A 9,258-nucleotide genomic window follows, 5' to 3' on the forward strand; every position below is an offset into this window, starting at 1 on the left:
ACTATCTGTCGACTAATTACTCCATTTTCTGTCATTTGTTAAATCTTTCATTTAACTGCATCTTCAGATACATCACCAGATGTTAGACCGACGTTTCGGCAACAACTGCTAACTGGATTGCCTGTGATATTGCTAATTGTGGACGTAGACGTAAAACACCAATCAACAAGCAAAGCTTATAGAGGCAACTGGTTAGAGCTGGAGTTATAAGCCGCTATGACCAAAACGTCGTCGCCCGAAGCATCGTACATGTTCACCCCATGGTAGGCCGTTTCAACAATAGGTGCTAACAGGTGCAAACTGTCTAAGGTGTTTTAAAAAAAAAAACTGTGGCCGAAACGTTGATTCTCAGCCTATGTGACCGTTATTCTTTTATTTTATCTATTGTAAATATACAGTGTAACTTCTTCAACTCTTTTTGTGATAGGTAATTAGTTATAATCATGGTTTGGTGAAACTGAGTTTTGTCAGAAACCCAATAAAAAAAAATAATAAAGAATTTACTCAACATTTTTTGTCCATTTTTTTCGTGGATTCAGCCTCAATCAGTGGACATTGTACTAAGGCCATTTCTTGATCCGCTAAAACAGAGTAATGCCGATATGATATCCCGTGTAAGCTATTTCCTTTAGTTACATTGATTAAAATTGTTGACAATTTTGAATGGTCATTCAGCTACTATTCCTTTGGTTGGGTCATCAACACGGGCTGGTCATCAACCATCCCACTGCTGTCCCATGGGCCCTGACCAAGTTCCATTGGTCAATGTATTTCAGTTGACATGACTGTTTACGGAGATATGGGCTGCGAATTCCTACCTTGGCTGGCAAGTTTGTTAGGAAATGAAACGAAATGGGATTAAACACCCTACTGTTCTGCTCCAACTGTGCTATCCGGTCAGCGGCACTATAGCCTACTGGTTTATATCGAATTCCAACTGCCAAGGAATCTTTTACGTGCACACCAATATATACACAGGACCTATGTTTTTCGTCACATCTGAACGACTAGACAGCTGTCATTGTCAGAACCTCCGTTCCAAGGGGAAACCACGTCGGAAAAACCGAGGAACTTTCTTGGCCAATGCAAGTATAGAACACGCTACCTCCAGGCTAGCGTCTTTCTTGGGAAATATTTGTCTCTGACATCACCCTGACCTCGATGGAAGCGGATTCTAAGCCCCATGTTACTAGTTCTAATGTTAATTAGAATGTATTGGAAGTCAGCAATCCTATTTCGTTTCGTTTTGTTTTTTTTAAATAGTTCAAAAGTTCCTTTTACTTGTTTTTACTACGTTCAGGCCCATCGAAAGTATAAAAAAATGAAACGAAATATAGATCTGTATTTTAATCAGATTGAACAAGTCAGTGGACCAATTAAATTTAGATCCATGTAATCATTACTAATTCTATTACAAAGGCAAGTTAAATTACATTTCTCTGAGATCATACTTTTATTTCATGACAAAAAAACACACACGCATCTTTTTAAACCAATATTTAAATACATTCATTTTAATTGGTCATTCTTCTTCAAACGATGTAATTGTCAGTCATAAATGATATGGACTTTTAAACCATATTGGTATATTTATCGACCCAAATAATGATGTGGAATATTGCTATAATTATCGACCTTAATAATGATGTGGAATATTTATCGACCCTAATGACGAGGTGAAATATTGCTATAATTATTGACCCTAATGATGATGTGGAATATTGCTATAATTATCAACCCTAATAACGATGTGGAATATTGCTATAAATATCGACCCTAATAACGATGTGGAATATTGCTATAATTATTGACCCTAATGATGATGTGGAATATTACTATAATTATCAACATTAGTAATGATGTGGAATATAACAATCAATATCAAATCAACCCTATAATCATTAACCATAATAATGTTGTGGAATATTGCTATGGTTACCAACTATATATTGCCATCATTATCAACAATAACTATGATGTGGAATAAAAGTAATCGGTGATATGGAATATTGCTATGGTTACCGACCATAGTAGTGATGTGGAATATTGTTATGGTTACCGACCATAGTAGTGATGTGGAATATGTTTATGATCAAGATAAATACCAACACCCACGCCAATCACGACACCCAGAAATATAAATCCTAAAACCATTCCCCAGATACTCAATCGTTTCGCCGAGGCAGCTTTTTTCTGGGCACCAAGAATATCTCCACTTTCTTTTAGACGTCGTGCCTGAAATATGGTAAAGGGGGTCGTTAAAGTTGCAATTTCATATTTTTAAGTTATATTTTTGAAATTTAATAAAATAAAGCCTTAAAATAGATAGTATCTATATACAGTCCTGCCTAGTTAAAGAATAATCCTATTAATCCTATAATTCACTATTGCCAGTTGAGAAATTGGCAAAAATATCATTTTTATCTTCAAATTCAAACGTTTGAAGATAACTACTCCATGGTGGAGAATAGAAAACAAGGGAGGTAATTGTGTTATTATTTCCGGTGAAAATGAGTTTTAAGTGTGAGAATGACACCTATGATCGTATAATAGTGAGTTGACAACCTATTGAGCAAAAGACATAGAAATAATTATGTTTTGACTTTCTTAGAAAATATGTCCTTAAAGGGACAATAACACTCTTGCTGGCTTGACAGCTCCAGAAAATAAATAATAGCCTTATTCTAAGTATTAGATGTTTATGTGTCCTAACTGTTGTGTTACTTATCCATTACATCCTATTTTACTTGTCCAGAGGGTTCGAAAATATTTTTATACGCCCACATTTTCATGTGGACGTATATTGTCGTCGCCCCTGTCCGTCCGTCTGTCCGTCCACAATTGTTTGTGAACAGTCTACAGGTCACAATTTTTAACCAATTTCAATGAAACTTGAAATATAGGTTCCTTTCGATATTGGCATGTATCAGACTGTAACTTCATGGATTATGGCCCCTGATTGTACGAAAAATCACGTTTTTAGCTTGTGAACACTGTAGAGGACACAATTTTTATCCGATTTAGTTTAAACTTAAAATGTATGATTATAACCCAAAGATCGCGGTTCTTTTCGATATTCGGGCATAAGAGAACGTAACTTCCTGAATTATGGCCTCTGATTGTACGAAAAATCGCGTTTTTAGCTTGTGGGCCCTATATAGGTCATAATTTTTATCCGATTTAAAATACCGTATTATCATATCACCGTTAAACCCTAAGGACGGCTGAGTTCGAATTTCGTGAAAATCGCCCCTAAACTGACAGACAAAATGGCCGCCGTTCGTTCTCAAATAGCGTAAAAATATGGTATATCAAGGTTGTGGACCCTATAGAGGTCACAATTTTTATCCGGTTTTGTTGAAACTTGAAATGTAAGTTTATAACCCAAAGATCGTGGTTCCTTTTGATATTCGCGCATATCGGACCGTAACTTCCTGAATTATGGCCCCTGATTGTACGAAAAATCGCGTTTTTAGCTTGTGGACCCTGTAGAGGTCATAATTTTTATCCGATTTAAAAAAACTTTTATTATATCACCGTTACACCCTAAGGACGGCCAAGTTCGAATTTCGTGAAAATCAGCCCAAAACTGACAGACAAAATGGCCAACCTTCGTTCTCAAATAGCGTAAAAATATGGTATATCAAGGTTGTGGACTCTATAGACGTCCCAATTTTAATCCTATTTTGATGAAACTTGAAATGTAAGTTTATAACCCAAAGATCTCGGTTCTTTTTCGATATTTGCGCATATCGGACCGTAACTTCCTGAATTATGGCCCCTGATTGTACGAAAAATCACATTTTTAGCTTGTGGACCCTATAGAGGTCATAATTTTTATCCGAATTAAAAAACCGTATTATTATATCACCGTTACACCCGTGAAAATCGGTCCAAAACTGACAGACAAAATGGACGCCCTTTGTTCTCAAATACCGTAAAAATATGGTATTTCAAGGTTGTGGACCCTAGAGAGGTCACAATTTTTTATCGGATTTTGTTGAAACTTGAAATGTAAGTTTATAATCCAAAGATCTCGGTTCCTTTCGATATTCGCGCATATCGGACCGTAACTTCCTGAATTATAGCCCCTGATTGTACGAAAAATCACTTTCTTTTTAGCTTGTTCTCTATCCACCTCTCGAAAATGTGGGCGTATCCTGCCTGGCAGCCGCTGGTTAAATCCATTAAGTCACATTTGAAAAGGTTTACGTTAGGCTTTTCAAATCATTTAGTTTAATTTTTCCAATTTTTTTAAATTGTATCATCAATTAATTGGAATATTGTAAAATAGTACAATTTGTTGACTAGAATAAAGATTGGGACATCATATTATTCAGTTACAACAAGAGCGGCATTAAGCCTTTAATGGTAGACACGATAAATTTATTATTTCATGGCTGCTCAACATGATGCCACTAAATTTGTTATAGACAGCTCAATTTTTGTCAAGGTCGTTGAGATGTAAAAAAGGTTAGTGTCCGTTGGAGAGATTGTAGGTTAGGGTTCGGGTAAGCATTAGGGCCAGGGTTAGGGTTGGGATTAGCGCTAGCCCTGTTTACATCTCGTGACCTCTGACCAAACTTGAAGTTGGCGTTATCATATAGATCTAACCATGCCACTATACGCATTTGTCACGATATGAACTGGATAGTGTTTTAACGTCGTTCTCTTCGACCCCAACCACGCTAAACGAAGACTGGCATACGCATACGCCATGCAGTTTGTTATGGGGAAAATTTCCCCGGACAGCGCTTTTTCCGATGAAGAAAGATATGCATACGACATATTACAGTGTGCCGTGGTCCGAAAAATTGTTGACCGCCTAATCTTCATCGAAATCCTACCGCCAAAGATTCTCTAACGTGCACACTACCTCTACACGGAACCACTGGTTTTCATCCATTCCGAACGACTAGACACTGTCCCATCCATTCCGGGGTGGGGTGGATGACCGAATGGTTAGAACGTGCGCTGTGGGTTTTCCCTGGGTCCTCCGGTTTCATCCCACTGATAAAGACCCCTACGCGCAAGCGAATTATTGAAATAAAACTGAACCATGTGTTAGTCCTGAAATGACCTAGTTTGTGTCGAGTGGACGTTAAACCCCATCTCTCTCTCTCTCTCTCTCACTCTCTCTCTCTCGCCAACCCCCACCCTCTTATCGACGAGCATGCCTCTTGTAGTCTAAAGGTTGAAGGTGATGATGTCTTACCTCCTTATTTCTCCTTATAGCGAAAATGCCCATTGGCAAGCAACAACATATAGTGGCGAATATTGCGAGATTCATATAATCGGGAACAAAGGTTGATATCGGAAGGGTCGATATGGCGATCTGAAAAAAAAGAAAGAAACAATGTTGCTTTGAAACACAAATAAACAAGTTGACCTCATTTTTGGAAGAATACTCTGGTATTACTCATCGAGTCATTGAATCTACAGACCTTGTAGAAAATCAGGGTCGGATTAAGGCACAGCCGAACATAAGCCATATCCCGCGATTTTAGGGGCCCCGCATAATAATTCTCTGTGATTCCTTTTCTCTCGCTTGGTTCAGTAAATCCTGTCAATAATCTACCGATTTATTTGACATTGCCGAAAGGTAAACGACCCTTTTCTGTGCTCAAACGTGCAAAGAACCAACTTGGTTCAACTGTCGGACAAGAGAAGGTATGGGACTTATTTAGCCAGGTGTGCCACTATTTTTTCTTTTGTTTCAACGTATGCCGTTGGCAAAAACAGATTGGGAACTACGTTGGAGTAGGAGAATGGGACGTGTTAATATCAATCAATGTATAGCCGTACGTTTTATTGTTAACATACCGATGTATTTTCTGCTCTGGATGCTTTTCTAATACTGTATCTATGTACACGATCTGGGTCATCGTTGAACGGATTTGCATCATCACTGATGTCATCTTTCTGTTGCACGTTATAGTATGATGAGGATCCTGTGGAAAATTAAACACATTTCATCGATGGAATAGTTTTTGTTCTTCCAGATAAAGTGGGCGTGGATGGAAACTTGTTGTTGTCAAGGGTACCGTAGATGCTTCCTCGATTACAAGATGCTTTTACGTGCACGCCAATGTATACACGGTAACTTGGATTTTCGTACCATCCGAATGATTAGGCTCTCCAAGTCCTCCGTCCTGCACTTCTGACAACCACCTCGTCGAGTTACCGTGACTCCATGCTAATATGTAACTAACACATGCGACTTGTAACCCGATTAGATGTTTATTTTTAGATAGAAAACTCATAATTACCTGCCCACAACACCTGTCGGAGTGGATAAAGTGAGGTCATGGGATATTTAACATATTATTAAAGATACATTATGTTAGATTTAGATAAAGAGCTAGCCATTCTTGCTATAATAGATCGAAAATAGATAATGTAAAATGAATAATTTGAAAATTTCATTCAAATTACTCTATTGCGAGCGAAGATATTAGCATTTGAAGGTTTGACAAGACGTGTGCAATAATTTCAACCACCGTACTGGTTGTTCGAGGCTAAGTCTCGCTCCTCCATTTTTAAATTAAATCAAACTATGGCTGAACCTTTCCAATCTATTTAATATCGGAGAAATCTGATGAGATCAATAGTTGATTATGGTCTGGATAAGTTAATTAATGTCTAATAAATAATTTAGATAACATTTCAGGCCTAAAGAAAGACCTGCAATAGACAGATTTAGCTCTTGCATAATGTATGTTTAATATGATTAATACAATGACGTCATTATTAATGTGACGTCATAATGTATGTTTAACAAAATACGGGACAGTTTCAATTTCATTATTCACAAATTTATTATTCCAGCTAAATGTGACATTTTATTTGAGATTTGAAGATAACAGAATTAAGAAGTAAATCTCTATTGTAAGTCAATTAATCTTGTCTAATCTAAATCCCCGGTGATAACGGTACACAGATATAGTGAATATACCTCTCATAAATAATACACCCAATTATAACAGCCTTACAACCGTACTCAATTCTATAATCTTCTTATGAAGGTCACAAGTTTCGCTTCATTTTGAAGTAAGAGAGAGAGAGAGGGGGGGGGGGGAGAAAAAGAGAGAAATGGGGTTTAACGTCCACTCGACATAGACTATGTCATTTTGGGACTAACATATGGTTTAATTGTATTTCAATAATTCGCTTGCGCGTAGGGGTCTTTAGCAGTGGGGGGGGGAGGACCCGGAGAAAACCCACGAGGTTGGACAGGCAACCCTACTCCTTGTCACGTACAACCGGGGATTCGAAACACGCCAGTTGACTCAATGACAGGCCTTATGATACAGCGCGCACGTGCTAACCATTCGGTCTTTCGAAAATTCATCGGGATTTTCCCGCGTGGTTTCCCCTTGTCAGTGGTGCAGGGGCGGAGGGCCTGACAAGGGCAGCTATGTAGTCGTTCGGATGGGACGCAAAATCGAGGTCCCGTGTACACATTGGCGTGCACATAAAATATGCCCTGGTAGTTGGAATTCGATATAAAAGTAGGCCCGGGCTAAATTTCGCTCATAGCACACTGTATGGCGTATGCTCATCTTTATTAGCCTAGTCGGAGCAGAACAGTAGGACGTTAAACCACATTTCATTTCTTTTTTTTTTATTTTATTGATTATATAGAAGCCGAGGACACTCGACACAAACTAGGCCATTCCGGGACTAACATATGGTTTAATTTTATTTCAATAATTCGCTTTTGCGTACTGGTCTTTAGTAGTGAGAGGAAACCGGAGGACCCGGAGAAAACCCACGAGGTTGGACAGGCAACCCTACTCCTTGTCACGTACAACCGTGGAATCGAATAATATTACACTAATTGTACCCCTTTAACTAGATAATTTAGAGAACGAGTAATTACTTTAATTCCGCATTCACATTTGAAATAATCCAACCTTAATTTCTGGAAGCTCCCATCCGACAGAAACCTGGGGTGGGGGGCCGGGCTTGACTTCAGTCCCTAATGCCCATGCCTTAATCCAGACATAGCAATTTAAGGATATTATATATTTGTTAATGAAATACAAATTCAGAAATCACTTACCCTTTTTCTTGTCCATCTCAATAAATATTTGAGGCTTTTTGTGTCTAAACTAATCACTAAAAACAGCTTCAACAAATTGTCTTCAGTTCATCCTTCCATTTTGAAATATCTCCATGTTTGATCCATGTATTTAATTATTGTGATTGCACTTGTTGTTTAACATCCAACCGTTATTGGTTATCACGAGTGTATTTATGTCTGGGTAATGTTAAAGTTATTTGTATCAAGCTGATAATCACCGCGGTCTTATATAATGACATTATCTGGATGTTATGAACGTGTCAAATAGACCTTCACTTGACATCTATGTTTATATTTTATTATTGTTGTGCGTTTTACTTAACACGATATTAGTAATGTATCCACATAATCGTTCATAGAAATAAAATTTAAAAAAACCAGACGTCATTTACAAAACGCCGCAAATTTAACATATAACACGCATTACTTGAAAAAGATTTAGTTTGGTCACAAAAACCCAGGCGTTATACAGCTAGTGTTTGTATGTGAAGACGTTATTTACAAAACGCCCCCAATTTAACATATACTATTCAAAAAAAGTAGGGGATATTTGATTTTGGGGGCATAATACTAAAATATGCAAATGACTACGAAAAAAGTCATTATAGAACCTAACAGAAGAAACATTTCCAGTTACATGTGACGCCCAAACGCACCAATAGCTACCGCATGGAATGCAGGTGATGCTTGGGATCATCATGGGGGTCCAACCCAAGATTTGCACGACTCTGACTTTGAATGTTACAGTCATTGTGGCATTGAATTCCAGGGTGGAAACATCAGTTTAATTGTTTTAGTGACCAGAAAACAAATTTTGATATGCGTCGGCTTACCCAAAATGAAAGGTTACGTGCCCTTGGCATGCTACAGATCGGCACAACACAGGCGGTTGTGGCGCGGACGATGAATGTTTCTCAGTCTGTCATAAGCAGGCTATGGTCCAGATACCGTGATACACAATCTGTACAGGACAGACCACGCTCAGGTCGACCAAGGGCGACAACTCAAGCCCAGGATCGATTTATCCGTACCTTGGCCTTGAGAAATCGTGTCATCACAGCAAATCAGATCAGCGCTCGTCTTCAAACAGACACTGGTGTGAGAGTGAGTGGCCAGACGATTCGGAATCGACTGCATAGGGGTCACCTTCGCGCCCGACGTCCTCGCGTGAT

At 38.4% G+C, this 9,258-nt stretch overlaps 1 long non-coding RNA gene across 1 annotated transcript; it reads right to left on the reverse strand.

The window, feature by feature from the left end:
* Positions 1-1,332: 1,332 nt before the first annotated feature.
* Positions 1,333-8,292, reverse strand: LOC126825539 (uncharacterized). Its single transcript, XR_007682036.2, has 4 exons — positions 8,066-8,292; positions 5,824-5,951; positions 5,216-5,335; positions 1,333-2,235 (listed from the first exon to the last, which is right to left on the reverse strand). It is a non-coding gene; the product is annotated as an uncharacterized LOC126825539 (long non-coding RNA).
* Between the last annotated feature and the right edge of the window lie 966 nt (positions 8,293-9,258).

This window comes from Patella vulgata, chromosome 6 (assembly GCF_932274485.2).
Source record: "Patella vulgata chromosome 6, xgPatVulg1.2, whole genome shotgun sequence".
Classification (NCBI taxonomy): Eukaryota; Metazoa; Mollusca; class Gastropoda; family Patellidae; genus Patella; species Patella vulgata.